The following is a 17,739-nucleotide window of genomic DNA, read 5'->3' as shown; positions in this document are numbered from 1 at the left end:
ATAGAGTAATCACTGCTTGAGGCCACCCTCTCTCCGGTTCACTCTCTCTTTCGCTCTTTGTACCTCATTTGTGGCTGAGAGGAGTGGATTATCACTAGATCACCGCGGAGGCCGGCCCAACAAATGCGCACACACTTTACTTCGTGTTTAGAGACGCTGAGGCCTGGTCTACTTCAATTTTTGAGTTTGTTTTTTTTCTTCTCACATTGTAGTCACTCACTTTTATTTAGCCAATCAAAAGCTCGCAATCAACTTTCATTGCGTTTGATTTGTCCACCAACCTGTTAAGAGTCATTTGACCCTGTGTCCTCCAGCCAAACGAAGGAGAAGAACCACAAGGTCAGAGAGATAAAAATAGTTTTGATTCAGATCAACTGAAGCGTTTAATTCTGGAGGTGCCCTCGGGCCACTTCCGTGAATGCTCTTAATCCACTTCTATAATGCACATTGCCCAATTGTGTATGTGCATTATCTGGACGCAATGTGCGCTCCTTTGGGCGGTCATTGTGAAACACAATGCTGAGTGTCTCCCGTGAGCCGTATGAATTTAGACGATGACAGCTGAGCGTGGAGACATGGCCATATATCTTATTTATGGGGTGGAGGGAAAGGTAGCAGCAGGATATGGGTGTCATATTGAGAGACTGTGATGAGGAAGCAGAGAGAATGACCGTGAACTGTTTCCGCCTGCCTAAGTTGCCAAAGATTTGCTGAGTAGGGATGGTTGTAACACTATTTTTTTTACCATTTGTAACTCAATGTTGTTGGTGCTGCTTCCCTCAAAACTGGATTTAATCTTCCATGCTTATTTGTTACCAATTACAGTTTGTTTAAATCTGCAACTTGTTCCTAAACTGTATAAATTCACATCAAGTACAACAATTGCTGTCGTTCAACCGATTACAATAGTGAGTTAGACGCCAATTTGAAATTTCTGTGTGTTTATTTGTTAAAGGTGCACTATGCAATTTTTTTTCACATTTAAATTTTGAGTCAATACACCATCAATCCTTCCAAAACGTGTTTGTCTTACCCTGATTTACTATGGTAAGTGCGTTATAAGTGTTTGTATTTTAGACCGGGGCGGGATACTTTTCGTGTGAAATTGCGTACCTGCGTCTTTCGTAAATGGAGAAAAGTTGCTCCGACTACTTTGACGCATGTGGGAGTAAACGAGCCAGAAAGGTTGACATGGAACCGCAAAATCTCGAACCTCTGGGGAATCACCTGTTTAAAAAAAAAAAAAAAAACAGAGAACAGAGAATCTTGCATAAAGAGAAAGAGACAGAGCTCGTAATAAAACAAGAATTAACATTGGCTGGACTTTTCGGAGATGGCAAGAACTGAGGGATTTGAAATGTTGTAAAAGCGACGCAGAGATGGCGTTTTTATTACTCAACAAGAGAGTAGGCCTAAGGTATATTGTTGAACAGATAAATGGCCATATGCAGCCCTCTAACAGAGTTCACTGTAAAGCATTATCTATTGTGAAGGCTCATTTCATTTTGGTTGTTATAGCGATGTGCTGGAATTTATTTTCAAGGAAGTACCAAGTCTATTAATTGTTGTAACTACAGTAACGTCTTCAGGTATCAGCTTGAGATCTTTTCCATCTAAACTGGTTATATCTCTTACGCCTATTGTGAATGTTTTATGAGCAGTAGGATAACCATATTAATCCGCACAGTCATGCATGCAGAGCAGAAGCACAACCAAAACAATGTTCATCCGCAAAATGCATGCTTTTGCCCAGAGGGCCAAAAGTTATAAAAAGTGCACCTTTTAATACAATTTTACTTGATCACGTTTGTTTTATAACTTCCTCCAACTCCAACTTTAATTTAGATTTTATTTTTTAAATAAATAATTGTAATCAGTTAGGATGCATTATATGAATCAAAAGTCAAAGGAGACTTTATTTGCATTGTTACAAAAAAAATCTATTTCAAGCAAATGCTTTTTTCCCTGAACTTTCTATTCGTTGAAGAATCCTGAAAAATACCACGGTTTTCAAAAAAATATTAAGCAGCACAACTGTTTTCAACAATGATACTATATAATGATATGTTCATGAATGTGACACTGAAGACTGTAGGCTATAATACAGCTTTGCCATCATATAAATAAATTACATTTTAAAAAATATATTAAAAAATAAATGTTATTTAAAATTGTAATAATATTTGACAATATAACTGTTTTTACTGTATTTTTTTGATGAAATAATATCAAATAAATACAGTCTTGGTCAGCATAAGAAGTTTTACTGACACCAAACTAGTGTATCAAATTCAATTAAACTTGGAAATGTATACCCAATTTAACATGAAAATCTCTTTATACAGATGATACTTGTTCTTTCATTCATATTGTAGCTACACCCATTTGTAACATTTGTTAAAGGGATACTCAAAAAAAATTAAATTCTGTCATCATTTAATCACCTTTAATTTGTTCCAAACCTGTAATAATTTCATTATCTTAACACAAAAGATGATATTTTGAAGAATGTCGGTAACCAAACAGGTAACCCCATCGACGTCCATAGTATCCCCCAAAAATACAATAGATGTCAATGGGGCCATAACCGTTTGTTTACCCATCTTCGAAATATCATATTTTGGGTTCAGCAGAAGAAATAAATAATTACAGGTTTGGAACAAATTGAGGGTATGTAATGATGGTAAATTATTTTTAACATCCCTTTAACATAATCACAAATAAATATTCAAGTGAAATGTACTGAGCTTTCAGGAGTATGGAAACCCTGTAGGACGTCATTTAAACGGTCAGTGTAACAACTCGCCATGTTATCTAACCCTCCCCTACTTTTAGACAAGCGAACATTTTTATTAAATGACTTTATAACCATGTACAACCAACCTAATAAGTGTATAACATAACTTTAATCTAGTCCGATGTGAACAGCAGTAGCTACTACACCATCACTTTGGCCTCTCTCTGGGCATATCTCTATTTACACAATTGGATTGGCCACAGTAAGCAGTGTTAATTGCACTTACCAGTAGCCTGTGGGCGTCATGGGGATTATCGACCTGAATCATATTAGTGAAGCTTCCCAATGATCGGGACATTTACGGATCTGTGGCTTTGAGTGTTTTATCCTGCTTTACTGTTCAGTGTGGAATGTTTTAATCCAATAACAGAAGCAATGCTGACAGAAGTGCAGACCGCAGTGCTGCCTCACCGTGTGCCACCAGTGGGTGGCAGCAGTCTCCACTTTTTGCATAGGGTGCTCATTTAGGGGTCCTCTGGTGGTCTTTGAGAACCTGACAGCTCTTGTCAGTAAGTGTCCTGTAAACATGTAACATTCAGAGCTTCTAATTTAGGCTTTTAGCTGCGAGCTCATTTGCAGGGTGCCTCAGAGCAAAAGCAATCTCGTCAGGAGAAAGTTTAGGCCTACTTTAAGACTGAGGCGCAAAACACACTTATCGAATTACCAAGGGAGTGTTTATGTGAGTATGTATGTGTGTGCATCTGATTTAAGGGACAGTTTAATTCAGTCATTTACTCAACCTCTTGTCATTCCAAACCTGTATGACGTAGCCTACGTTTTTCTGCAGAACATATATTTTGAAGAATGTTTCAACTGTTATTTTCCATTCAGTAAAAAGCCAATGCGGTCCAAGACGACGTTGGACTCCGTTGTTTTTCGTTGTATGGAAAAAAACAACAACATGTTAAACCTTTCATTACACGTTTTATGCCAAGATTTCCGATGACTGCAACTTTAGATCGACAAACAAAGCGACATAATATTTTTTCTTACATTGTAATCATACAAGCTGTAGTAATTGTTCATTAGGTCTGTCTAACTGAGGTTTATTAGCCACATAGTCTTTACTATCTTAGCTGTATATTACTGACATTTAAAATTAAAATGTTAAATATGTGCTTTTATGTTCCTCAGATGAAAGTAAATCATACAGGTTCGGATTCGGAACAACATGAGAGTGAGTAAATTATTTTAATTTTTGGGTGATTCATTTTCTGTACTGTGGTGAAGAGTGGCAGGCACTACTGAATAACCAGATGACTGAGGGTTAGTTAATGCATATGGAAGTAATACTAAAGCCCTCTACTCTCAGAGCTGTTCACACAGCACTCAAGAGGGGATTTATAACTCCTCGCATCCTCTCGCAGTCCTCCATCACCATTCAACCTGTTACCTTACTCTCTCTCCCACGGACAAAATGCTTCTCTTTCTCGCTTTAATCCCTGAACTTTGTCACCTTCCAAAATCTCCATCTCCCCTTTTTTTCCGCTCTCCTCTTCCTTCAGATACACCTGTGGCAGTCTTATCTGCGCCTGTGCTGTGTGAGTGTGGTATTATGAGATTAAGGATGGAGCTCTGATGATCGGATGCAGGTCTTAATTGGAGTGGAAGGTGTGCTTGGCTCCAGACAGTGATTTTGGCTCAGGGATATGACAGTCGAGTAGGGCTCAGAGCACTGATACGGGACCTGGTTGGTGGAAGGATGTCAATATAATTCTCTAATCATTTCTGATTGGTCCAGGGAGCTTGGTTGGGATAGACGGATAAGGAGAATGACTCCCCGCTCCCTTGTATTCCGATGTCTTAGCACTCTCTCCGTATCCACGAGCTTAATGGCCGGCTGTCCATCATAATGCAATCATAACTGAAAGGTGTTCCCAATCAGGATTGCGGATTATGAGATTACGCTCGCATTGTCGCTGCCCATTGTGAGGGGTCAAGCCCGCGTAATTTCGGTGATGGAGGACTGGTGTGTTTCCGTGCGCCATTACCCAGGTCACCCTGACGGCTTGTGGCAGGTGTGGCCTCTCTAATGACAAAAGACCATATTGATATAATTGCTCTCTTTTTATGATTAATTTCATATTGTAATGGGACGGGATTTAGCAAAGCTCTCCTCAAAACTCCCAAGCTTCTCATTACAGGAAGAGCTCTGTCGTAGCATCTCACTGCGATGTTAATATAGGCCATCGTAGTAAATGAGCGCCCATTAGGTTATTGTATTTCATTTATCTTTTAGAGGTGGAACAAAACAGCCTAAATTGGAGTAAAGGCCCATCCACACCAAGAACGATAACCATGACTATAAAGTTTGAATAGTCATTCTAGCTCTATGAGAAGAACAGGAAAGTCCAATAACGGTAATGCACAAACGAACGATATCAATTGAATCTTTTTTTTTTTTTCAGCTGATTAACATTAAAAACATTGACAGCCAATCAGAATCCACCTGATGATACAGAGCTCGTTAAAGAGTGCAATGATTTGGTGTTGGTGCTAATAGTTCTCTTTGTAATTGGCGTTTTTGGTGTGAACGGCCCTTAAGAGGCTCATGGGAAGATTAAACCCTGAGTTGGTTCCTCTCGTCACTTCTGCATGCACAACAAGTCCCCGGTTGATGCGTTCAGAGACTCGGGGACCGTATCGAGCAGGTGTTCTTACTGCACAGATTGAACTTGCTGCGGGGCATCCTGCGAGCATCCGCCGCGGCCTCTAAAAGCCTAAATTAGAGCCTCTGAATATTACATGCATGTAATGGGGTTTTAATTTTGGAGATCGCCAGTATTGTTCATTATTCAACAGGGCATTTTACACTATAGCGATCGCAGCCGAGTTCCACCTGAGGATGAAAAGCCCTGCAGGTAAAAATTGGATCGTAATTACAGCGTGACCTCCTATCAGCTGGTCAGTCCCATTCACTTTTCCGCGTGGATTGTGAAAGCACAGGCATTGTGAGTTTGGGAGGCCGTTAACTGAAATGGCCTTTGACAAGACCCCCTTGTCACCACGCACCGCTTATTGGGCCTTTTTTGCCCTGTGCGTCACGCTTTCCTCCATTGCTCTCCATTCATTCCTCCCTCCTCAGCAGGCCTTCATAAAGAAACAGGCCCAGCCGTTGACCCCGCCATTCAGACTAGCGCTCTCTGCTGTGCCCAGCATGCCGCCTAACAGGCATTCTTGGTGCCCCATTTCTGATGGCTAGAATTGCACGGGACCCTCTGGGTCAAATGTGGGCCTGGCATATGCCCCTAATTCGCACCAGTGTGGAGTAGGAGCACCTGAACCCTTGCCCTCTGAAATCTGTTTTCAGAGTTACTGTGAATTTTTAGAGCACTTTTCAATTAATCTGGATGGGTTGAACTGAGCTAATCGCAAAAGGATGTATTATAATAAAAGCGCGTAAAACAATGGCCGTCACTTTTTTAAGAAAAGTTCCGCGCTCTGTCAAAGCCGGGACGTGCCTGTTGCGAGTTGCGTCCCTTCAGAAAGACACCGTGTGAAGACATTACTCAATTATTGCTCTTAAGTGCCTCTTAAAATTTAAGTGCTGCGCTGTCTGTCAAGCTGCCATTATGTTTAAAGGCTGTTCCCCTTGTGTCTGTTCATCTTATCAGTTTTATGGCAATTTCATAACGGAGCAATTTAATCCACTGTGTGGTTTCAATCCATCGAGTTCTCCAGCGGTATCACTGGAAGTAAACACACGTTTGCACACAGGCAGCGAAGCAGGAGAACAGTGTTTTCTACAGTATGTTGATGGCCGGTGAGGTCACTCTCTCTCCCTCTCTCTCTCTCTGATAGTGAAGAGTGGAAGATGAGCAGGTCTCTGTGGAGTGAATAAATGTGTAAATGCAGGTCGTTCTTCTCTAATCCACAGAGGTGGAAAAGCACTGAGCCGTTAAATAAGCAGAGAGCTGAGCCGCTTTGCTCTTCGCCTGCATATTGACCAGAGACTTAAGATGATTAATGCAGCACTTTAGCGCTGCAGAGGAGAGAGAGAGAGAGAGAGAGAGAGAGAGAATGTGTGAAAAAAGACAGAGATGGACTGTGAGAAAGAATAGATATTGAGAATTTTAATTGTTTTGTTTTAAGGATAATGACTGCTTGAAGTCTGAGATGATAGATTTGCCATGTCTTGTTCCAGTAAACGTTTTTAAAAATCTTTAAAGCAGGATCAATTTACTTGAAACTCAATTGTGTACGATAAGATTTAAGTAAATCTAACAACCGTTTCAGGGTTATTAAAAACACAAGAAAATTACGTAAGAAAAATACATTTCTATTCATTACATTCTGAAAAAATCACTTTGCTTGGGCACTATGCAGTCCAAAAAAATATTAATTATTATTTCTTATATTATTACACAAAACATCACATTACTTGGCCTCTATGCAGTGCAAAAAAAACTTTATTATTTCTTATATATTATATTATAACATGTATATCATTATTTTATTGTTTTCAATGAAAATATATGAAAAAATATTTAAAGCAAGATCAATTTACTTGCAAAACTGCATACAACTTTCAGAGAACATTATATTGAATTACGTTTATTTCTCATATCTTTGCAAATAATTTTTCTTGTTTTAAGCCAATAATGTAAGAACCTAATTCAAGACATAATTTTTTATAACAAGTCTTAATTTTTTACTTGATTTTGCTAATCATTTTTTTATATTGTTTAATCTATTTTTAATCCTAAATAAAATTGCTTTTATATTGTGTAAAACATGTTTAGATTTTTTTTACTGGAAAATCAGATATATAATGCACAGCAGCCACATTTTGTGAATGCATGCTCGTTGTCATAAAATTCACTGGTTGTCAGCACATACCCAAATAGCGAACAATTCCCCAGTTTGTGAGATGAGAGAAATGACAAGTAAACTGCGCAAACAGGTTTTGCGTAGCTTTATCTGAATTGAAGAAGTTGCTCTTGACATCCCAATCCCAAGGTTGCTCCGCGTTCTCAGAGAGGGGTTGTAATTGGCTACTGACAGCAGGGTGAAGGGTCAGATGCAATCGGGACTCAGGTAATTTACTGGTGGAAGTGATTTACGTGTGTGTTTGTTTTTCATATTCACCACTCCATGAGAAATTGCAATTTTAACAGGGCGGGAGGGAATGCAGAACAGTTGGATGCTGATTGCAGATATTGTGTGTGTGTGTGTGTGTGTGTGTGTGTGTGTGTGTGTGTGTGTGTGTGTGTGTGTGTGTGTGTGTGTGTGTGTGTGTGTGTGTGTGTGTGTGTGTGTGTGTGTGTGTGTGTGTGTGTGTGTGTGTGTGTGAATAAAGTAGTAAATGTAGCAGTATGATGCTTTTTGTGCAAAAGATATTGAAATCGGAAACACTCAGCAAAGAGGGTAAAAGAATATCCATGTAAAGCATTTGATAACAGGCTTTTCATTGCAATGGACTGAACAGTGCATGTAGAAAGACACTGTCCTTCCATGTAGCTGCATGTCACAATAGGCCAAAAGGTGAATGCCAGAATAGACTGAACCAAATAGGCAACGTCAGATCTCGCAAAGCAATAAACCTTTAATAATACAAGGGGTCATCTTTCTCTCCGTAGATTACCTGTACGGCTGCAGATCCATTAACCTTGAGTGGAACACATGACCGTTCTCTTAGCTTTCTGGTTGGGAAGCCAAATCAAAGTTGTAAGAAAGAAAATGGGAGTGAATATAGAGCTGTGAAATCACAGGGAAAGGGTTGCGGATCTAAAAATGACATTCTTATATTGTTCGATCACCCACAGATTGTGAAAGAATCAGATGTGCGAACGTTTCATAAGATCATATTTTGGGTTGCGGAGGTACTTCCGCATGTCAGTGCCCAGGAAGGACCTTGATTTGAGTGGCTTTGCAAAAGTCTAATCATTTGTAGTTGTAAACGGACTAAGGAATCCTGTTCTGTTCCCTTTAACTCATCTTGAAAAAGAAAGAGTCCAGTTTTGACATACTGATGCCAAAAGAAGCATGAATCCTGGGAAAACAGGTTTAGACTTCTCAACTGTGTAATGTTGCCTTCTGGCTATTTGGAAGTAAACCTTTATGTTGGAAACATTAAAGGGTAACTGTCGCCAAAATTGAACCTAGGCTCTTTTTGTTAATCTACCTAAGTCAAACATTCATGTAAAAGCATAATTAGAATGGAAACGCCACTTTTAAGATTGACCGTATTTTCGTTTTCGGTCAAAATGCCTTTTGAATGGGAATGCTATAGTGGCACTTCTATGATAGCATCAAAATCGCTATTTTTAATACACTGAGGAGGCTCGCAACACAAAACTGTGCTTGAAGTATCACCATGGGGCTCTACACATGAACTCGAGCTGTACACAGAGTTTACTAAAAAGAAAGGTTTTGTACTACTCACTTTATCAGTTAGCGTTTCCGGTGGCTGGAATTTTGTCAGTCAAAAGTTGTCCAATGAAAAGCATGATAACTTAGACACTTAGAATTTATATGGAAACAAGCTTTAGGAGCTTTCCACCTTTACTCTCCTCATGTTACGTTACATTCGGAGATCGACTACTTTTGACTGACAAAATTCCAGCCACTGGAAACACTAACTGAAAAAGTGAGTCGTACAAAACCTTTCTTTTTAGTAAACTTTGTGTACACACTACACTACACAAGTTCAATGCTCAAGTTCATGTGCAGAGCCCCTGGTGATACTTCGAGCACAGTTTTATGTTGTGTGTCGAGCCTCCTTAGTGTTTTAAAAATAGCGATTTTGATGCTGTCATAGAAATGTTATATTTATAGTTGTTATATTCTTTTGTGTTGCATTATCATGTATGTTGTTGTCTTCCTGCTTCGGGACTACAGGTGAAAATTAGCATTTATGCTATAACCTGGCTCATTTACAGTCTGTACAGAAATGTTAGATTGTTCATTAATGTGCACTGTCCCGAATAAAAAAAATAAAAAAATAAAAAAAAATAATAAAAAAAATGCCCCTAGTACTCCCATTCAAAAGGCATTTTGAGCTAAAACGAAAATACTGTCAATCTTAAAAGTGGCGTTTCCATTCTAATTATGCTTTTACACGAATGTTTGACCCGGGTAGAATAACAAAAAGAGCCTAGGTTCAATTTTGGTGACAGTTACCCTTTAAACATTTACCGGCATTAGCTAACAAATTGACCTCTTGCTTTGAAAAAAAGACTGTTATTTCTCTTAACAGTCTAAACAGCTTTTGCATTAGCACCTAATTTTAAATGCTTTTTAAAAAACAATGACACTTTACAGTAAGGATCACTCCTTTGACATTAGTTAATGCATTTGTGAATTTACAATACAAACACATTAATTAATATGATAATGATGTTCATTTCCATATAGGCATGCATTTTTAACATCTCAAATGATATAACAACAGTATGGACATTAATTATCAATGGAAATATTTGTATAAATAAATGAACATTAAACTACATTAAATGCTGTTCATGATACTATTGGATAATCTAACAGTATTGAATTGAAACGTATTGTAAAGTGTTTCTCAGTAGCCAGCCACATGCAACCAAATGATGTGATTGTTTAAAGACGTCTTTCTTGCATCAATGACAACTGTTACGCTACAAGTTAGCTACACTTACAGTCATGCAAGTTTCTGTGCCAATTGTGTCTCCTGTAATTAGGGGTGTACGGAGGTGGAAAATTGTGAATGTTGGATCTGCCAGGCAGTGATGAAGAAGCGTCTGTGGGGAATAGCTGGAAAGAAAAGGCAGGAAAATGCAAAGTGCTCGAGGGTCCCTGGGAGCCATTTCAGCACTCTCACAAAATCATTTCTGCAGATAAAATATTCAAAAAAGCAGTTATGTTTTCATTTAAAACATCATGTCCTCTGTAAGTTCTATTTAATGTCAAACCAAGCACTTGGGTTTATCTCCGACTTTCGTTGTGTTTTTATAGCCGCTTGTTCACTGTCCATTTTAACAGTTGAAATAAAAAAAATATTGATAGCTCTTCAGCTCTTGTTTGGTTTTTCCGCACTTATGTACTGTTTAACAACACTTTATGGATCAAGGCTAAAAAATCGTGCCGTCTCCTGCTCAGTTTGGGTTGTATTGTGTTCAGATGAACGCTCTCATTTGAAGAGTTACAATATCCTGTTTTTAGAATGCATAGAAGTGTGTGCTGCTGTTGTACACTCTCAAACATAAAGGTGCCAGGAAAAAAGAGAGAAAAAACACACTTGGTTCAAAGAACTTTTCATGGAATGGTAAAATAACCATAATTTTTTTCTCTATTAAAAATAAGGATTATTCACTGGCATCTATGTTGAACTTTCATTAGTCTTTCCATTGCACTAAAGGTTCTTTAGAGTGGTTAAAAAGTTCAGACTAATAAAATGAAATGATCTTCACACTAAAAATACATTTTCATTTAAGAACTATTCACTGAAAGGTTCTTTGGGGAACCAAAAATGGTGGTTCTATGGCATCACTGTGAAAAAGCCCGTTTGGAACCTTTATTTTAAAGACTGTACCATTTGTGCAATGGTAAAAGTCTTAAATTTTTAATGGAACCTTGACAAAGAACCGTTTATTTTTAAGAATATTATTGTTAAGAGCCATTATTAAAATTACATTTTGGCTAATATGTTTTTTCATCTCTAAAGATATTTGTCTTTTTGATATGAAATAGCTTTCATTCCCTCAGATTTTTTAATGTAATTCTTCTAAGTATATGACTGTACAAACTAGAGAAATTAGACAAAAGTAGTCAAAAATAAGTGAAAAAAAAAAAAAGAGTAATATTCTCTCCCAGTTGCCCTGCGCTTCTGTCAAATGGTAATTGGGGCCGGTAATTACTGTAAGTGGAGGGTTAACAGGCAATTAACCTGAAAGAAACAGTAGAGGATGTAAAAGATCAAGAGAATAGCAGAGACAATGCATGATGAGTCCAACTAGAGTAACACATTTCCTTTCAGTATTCTGATCTTTGCCTCCCCTGTCAGCCAAAGGCCGGCTTTGTCATACAAAAAGAGAGCTTTAAATCATAAAGGCAGTCATCAGCGCTCAGAAAAATCTGGACGAGGTCAAGTCAGAAAAGGGACGAAAATTTCTATTTACTCTGATGTTTGAAGAGGAGAGTACACCTGCACTTTCGGCTGATTTGCTTTAGTGTGTTCCTTCCGGTAGTCGGTGAATGTGCACTGTGTCATCTCAAAACACTTTGAGAAACGGTTCTTTGTCTGACCTTTTAAGAAGATTAGCCCCGTTGAACGAGTGCTCGGAGATGTTCTGATTCAAACCTTGCAGGTCAGGTAGGTCGACTAGTAAAATGAAGTTAAGTGAAGTCCACTTTGACTCTACGGGAAGTGTAGATGGGCCTGTCCGTCCGTCTCAGGGATATGTTCCCGGATTGAGCCCCTGAGGTCTCTGACACTCCACACAGCTTTAAAAACCTTAACCTAAGCTGATGTGAACGATCTCCCCTCGGCTCCTCTGAGAGAGCGCGTGTGCGACGGTGAATGGGGGGGCTGGTTAGTTTATTGAAGCTGAAATGATTTTAGCCTACCTCTATGTAAGGATGTGCTTTGCCAAGCAGACTGGCTGAAGCTCAGCTTACTTTTTTCCTCTATGCATTTACATTCCCAACACCTGCATCACTTATTTATTTCTTAACCGCTTCCCACCCACTTTTTTTTTTCTTTTTGCTCTATTAAACCTCCTCATTTGAATACGGCGTGCTGGAGATACTGTATATTGCTCGTCCATAATCAGGGACGCTACAGACCTCTCTGAGCTTTGTGTGAGGCTGTGCGGGTTCATGAGGTTCTGTAATCGCACACATTCAGAGCGGAGCTCCTCACCTGTTCCCTCTCTCCGCTATCAGAAACTCATCCGTCAGTAACCTGGACAGTGTTAGAGGGCCTTTAATGTATCTGCTGTGGCTTATTGTCCTTCCAGCTTTGCCCCTCAAGTCCAGTGAAGTGTGGAGCAATCACGGGCCTCTGTGGAGAACGGATAGAGCAATTTTTTCAGAAAAGGGGAGAGTGGGGGGTGGTTACAGTAGTTTGTGCATGCACATTTCCAGAGTAGCAATCTTCCCTTCCTTTTTCCGCTCTGAATAAAGGTGATGAAATCCCTCTCGCTGCCACTAATCTTGAGCTGACAGAGAGGGCTGCTATACAAGACTCTCTCTATCTGTTGTGAGAGGCAGTGGACGCTTGCTTGTAAGCCGCTTATGATATTGACTGCCTGCTTCCTTTCCTTTTCAGTGTGGCCCAGCCACTTATGGATATACACACACTCACACAGTCTGCCATGTGTCGTCATGAGGAAACTCTTATTTTGTCCCTCATGACTCGAACTGTATGAAAGTTGAGAAAGCTATGAGAATGTTGCTTTCTCTGTTGGACTGCATAGGCATTGATTAAGATAGGGAATCGAGAATGGGTTCTAATTCAGAATCGATTCCAGTATAAAAAAATATTATAAAGCACATGAAATGAATGAATGGCACATTACTTATTCAACAATGCTGCAAATTGCAAATACCGCAACTATACTCTTAATCTGATAACTCACAAGATGTCAGACTCCCAAAGAAATGGCACTTGAATCTGTTCATTTTAGTGAATAATTTGGTCACACTGATAGGGTTCAATTCTCACTATAAACGAACTATGAACTACGGCTTATGCCTCAATAAACTCCTAACTACTGCTTATTGATAGTTAGTTACATTTAGGTAGGAATCGGATTAGGAATGTAGAATAAGGTCATGCAGAATAAGGAATTCATATGCGCTTTATATATAAACAGCTAATATCCTAATAACATTCAAGCTAATAAGCAAGTTAAAGGTAGCCTACAATTTAAGAATTTTGTAATAAAATATTACTTGACACAAAATCACTTGCACAGTGTGATTTATTTCCTGCAGTTGTGTACTTACAATATCCCAAAAGTCTCCAAATAATTTTTATTTCAGAGAAATTCCAATTTTAAATAATGGCCCGTCCGTCCCGGAAATGTGTTTTGCCTGTCAATGACGCAATATCCGCGCTATCCTCGGTTTCCGCTCGTACTGCCATAGCCATGACGTAACCATGGCGACAGACGTGGACAACTGCGTTGTGCGTAACGTTTAGCGGCACGCCGTTCTTATTTCGTTCAAACATTATAGACCATGGCAAGCAGACTTGGGACCAAAAAGGAGAACTACAATGAGGCTCAATATCGGCGTGGCGTTTTCGAGATGCCGAGAGCTCCACGTCCGTGACTCTTACTGTCTATGGTCCGTGACACACTTGGACTTCACAGAGCTTCACGAGTCACGACTTGACAGCGACACCGCTCTTGAACATTCTTTATTAGACAGGTGAGCAAATCAAATGTAACTTACATAAAACAAATCACTGTTATATAGCTCAACATGATGAAATGTTAGAATGTGATCTGTATGTTATTCTAATGTTGATCTAGCTTACTAGTAACCTGCTAGTAGCAAACGAACTAACAACATTATAACTTTCAACACACTCAAATGCTGCGTTAACTTAACTCACACGTTTAATTCGTCAATTAAACTGACCTGTGTGAGTAGTTAATTCAGCACTTGCAGGTAGTTCAGTGGAATTTTATATCCTTTCTCCTTTATATCTGCGGGACTCGCGTGTGATATCTGTCTATTATTAGCAATCGTGATAAATAAAAAACATGAATGTTTTCACTAATCCAGTAACATTATTAGATCCATCAGCTTGACAGCAAGTCCCATCATTCAGCTTGTCACTGCGTCATAAACCTACACCTTTGTTATTGTAAGAGGTTAGCGACCCCTAGCGGCGAAAGAAATTACATATAGTAGCTTTATTAGTGGGAATTGGACCCTAGACTAAAGTGTTACCTATAATTCATAATAGTTTTGTGAATCAAACCCATTAAGACAACCAATGAAGTTTGATTCCCAAAATAAATGACTATTATGAATTGGTTATTTTAGTGAATCAAACCCGTACTGTGCAACTAGTTTAGTCTGACTCCTGAACAAATTACGAGCCTGTTTTTTTTGTGTGAATCCAAAACACAATGCTACTAGTCTGATTCCTGAAAGAATTACTCTTATTGTTTCTTTTTAGTGATTCCCCAAAGAATAAATCATACTGACAAGCTTTTGTGAATCATATAGTTTACAACTTACTTTGAGACTTAAAGGTCCCGTTTTCCCTGTGTTTTTGAAGCTTTGATTGTGTTTACAGTGTGCAATATAACATGTGTTCATGTTTCGCGTGTAAAAAAACCTCAGTATTTTTCACAAAATTTACTTATACCGTTGTTTTCACTGTCCTAAAAACGGGCTGATGACTTCCTTGTTCTATGAAGTCCCTCCTTCAGAAATACGTAACGAGTTCTGATTGTGCCAGCGGTTCCTGTGTTGTGATTCGACAGCAGCTTAGCGCACGTTGCCCGGAAAGGTCACGCCTCTTACCATAATGTGGAGATGCATGCGCTCAGTGTTATTGTAAACATGGCCAAACAAAGGTGATTTGACTCCGGGATGAAACAGCGTCTCGACGACATGACGACAAACACACTCTACAAACGCAACTCTTCCTCTTCTCTGTAGGAGCGCAACAAGACCACGCGCCCTTTTTTTTGTGTATTCCTGTGGGCGGAGGTTAGTCAAAAAACTGTTCTAGTGACGTCATTAAAGTAACACTAGGTTACTTTTCTTTTTTTTGCTCTTGGGGTCCCCCTACAGTTGGGAAACAGTATTGTCCTCTACTACTGTCGTAAACTCTGTCATACATGCACGTGCATTTGTTGACAACCATGATAGCCCAGAACACTGTAGGAGGAGTTCACATGCAGGTGTTTTGCCTGCGTCGCGTGTGAAATGTCTTCATCCCAGGTACAGTGGCATATATTTCAGCAAGTCATGTGAATATAATTTCATGGGTTTTATTTTTTTCCAAACGACAAATGATCGCGATGCTCACGTTTACAAGCCAGCGTCATTATAGTAGCCTAGTCTATTGGTTACCGTTTTACTGAATCTATATGATACTTCAATGCAATGTTTGAGTGGTAGATATAATAACCATATATCGTCAATATTATAATATCAAGCTACCATAGATGAATCTGCAAATTTTACAAATCGATTTGCATTATAGCCTGAGGCAAGACAAATAAACAAATATCACAGACATGTTAGGTATCCTAAAATATTATTTTGTACATCTTATATATTTACTTGCAAGATTGTAGCCCCTACCAAACTTGTACACGCCCTTTAGACATAGGCTTTCATTTGATATTTGAAAGTCCGCATCGGTCGAGCATAGGGTTGCCACCTTTGATTTGTGAAAAACCGGGACACAGATTTTTTTTTTTTTGTGGTCTGAGTCTGAGTTGTAGGTTGTAAATAGTATTTTCTTTAACACTGGTGGCTCATCCAACTTTGCTGTGTTATCCTCATAGACAGTGGTTATCCTCCTCGTCCGTCTCTCTCCCCATTTCACACAATAGATGTAAATAGACAGTTTTTAAAAAGCTAGCTAGCAACTAAACTCACACTGTATCATCTTGGATGTGTGTTGATGCGCGCGCGTGACCTACCGACCGACCGACAGCACAGGTAGTTACTAGGCGATAAGTTGAGCTTCCAATCAAATAAAAGTAAACGCCTGGCATTGGCCAATCCACTGTTTTACCCGTTTTTACCATGGTTTTACCCGTTTACGGACACAGGATTGGATGTACTGTACACAACTATGAAGAAAACACAGTAACAGTAGACGGAAACGGTTTAATTTGAAACCAGGAAATTCTACTTTAGAAGTACATTTTCACAAAAAAACGGGACAATTCGTGTCCCGGGAAAGAATATGAATTTTCTGGGACTGTCGCTCAAAAAAGAGAATAATCCCTGGAAAACCGGGACGGGTGGCATCGGGCACCCCTCCTCCTCATTCAGCTCACGCCAGCGAGGAAACGCTGGCCCAATGTTGATCCTCGTTCTGCCTTTAATACGATCACTTTCTCGTTTCCTCTTTTTGCTTTCCTCCGACAAAACCTTTGCTTTCTTGCTTTTCTGTCTGCTTCGGCCATGACTATAACATTTGGCAAACAAACGCAAGTTTGGCTCGCACGTCCGATTTTAAGGAAGTGGGGGTGGTGGTGGAAGTGACGTATATGCCGTAAAGCAGTCGAATTTTGTAGTTCTCTTTGTTCGCCGGTTACTACCCGAAACCCGAAGTTTAAAAGTACGATTAAAAACGCTACAGACCCCGTCAGGCTATGGCAGACGTTTCATTCAACCTATTGTAAGTCGATGTACCATCACAAGAGACTTGGAAATATATTATTAAGGTTGAAAAGTTACCTGGTGCTGCTTTAAAGCAGGAAGTTGAGGGATGTAGTCCAAACCGGCCGTTCGCTGTAGGCTTTGAAAGGGGACTTCTGTTAAATAAAATATCTCGCTTGGCATTGAACTTTGAGCTTTATAATTTTACAGGTATTATTTATGCTCTAGCAGCAACATTACACACTAGCTAAAGTTAGAAAAATGGGATCACGAAGAACAGGACCTTTAAATCAGTAACTGACAGTATTAGGCTTATGGTTTTTGATACGACAGCGTTTAGTTAACATTATGCTTTTTGCAGCGGTATTTTATAGATATTAGCTAAGGAATTATTTCCACTGTTTTATTTGTTTAGCCTTGTTTAATATAAAGCCAAGGCCAGGATTGCATTTACCTTAAAGACAAAAGAAAGTAATTAAGGCTGTGTAAACGCATCTTTTGCAATAATTATGTGCACGTTTTTTCCTTCCTTTCATCATTTGTCAATGGAATTGCATTTTTTTAATTTATTTTTTTTTATTTACAAAGTGCTAAAAGAAGCATTGATGGAGCCGTTAAATAACCCGAATCATTGATTTCTTTACTATTCCCATCCTTAC

The 17,739-nt window shown here is 39.1% G+C and overlaps 2 long non-coding RNA genes across 2 annotated transcripts in view; both read left to right on the top strand.

Annotated features, from left to right (window-relative positions):
- The first annotated feature begins 3,287 nt into the window (after positions 1-3,287).
- LOC306990092 lies at positions 3,288-10,786 on the top strand. Its single transcript, XR_013795816.1, has 3 exons — positions 3,288-3,476; positions 3,932-3,974; positions 10,456-10,786. It is a non-coding gene; the product is annotated as an uncharacterized lncRNA (long non-coding RNA).
- A 3,274-nt stretch (positions 10,787-14,060) lies between these two features.
- LOC306990091 overlaps positions 14,061-17,739 on the top strand; it is a 29,109-nt gene continuing 25,430 nt past the window's right edge. Inside the window, exon 1 of the long non-coding RNA XR_013795815.1 lies at positions 14,061-14,149. This is a non-coding gene — a long non-coding RNA (uncharacterized lncRNA). The remainder of the gene's footprint in view (positions 14,150-17,739) is intronic.

This window comes from Phoxinus phoxinus (assembly GCF_949152265.1).
Source record: "Phoxinus phoxinus genome assembly, chromosome: 21".
Lineage (NCBI taxonomy): Eukaryota > Metazoa > Chordata > Actinopteri > Cypriniformes > Leuciscidae > Phoxinus > Phoxinus phoxinus.
The sequence above is the reverse complement of the archived record's forward strand: the minus strand, read 5'-3'. Positions and strand labels throughout refer to the sequence as shown.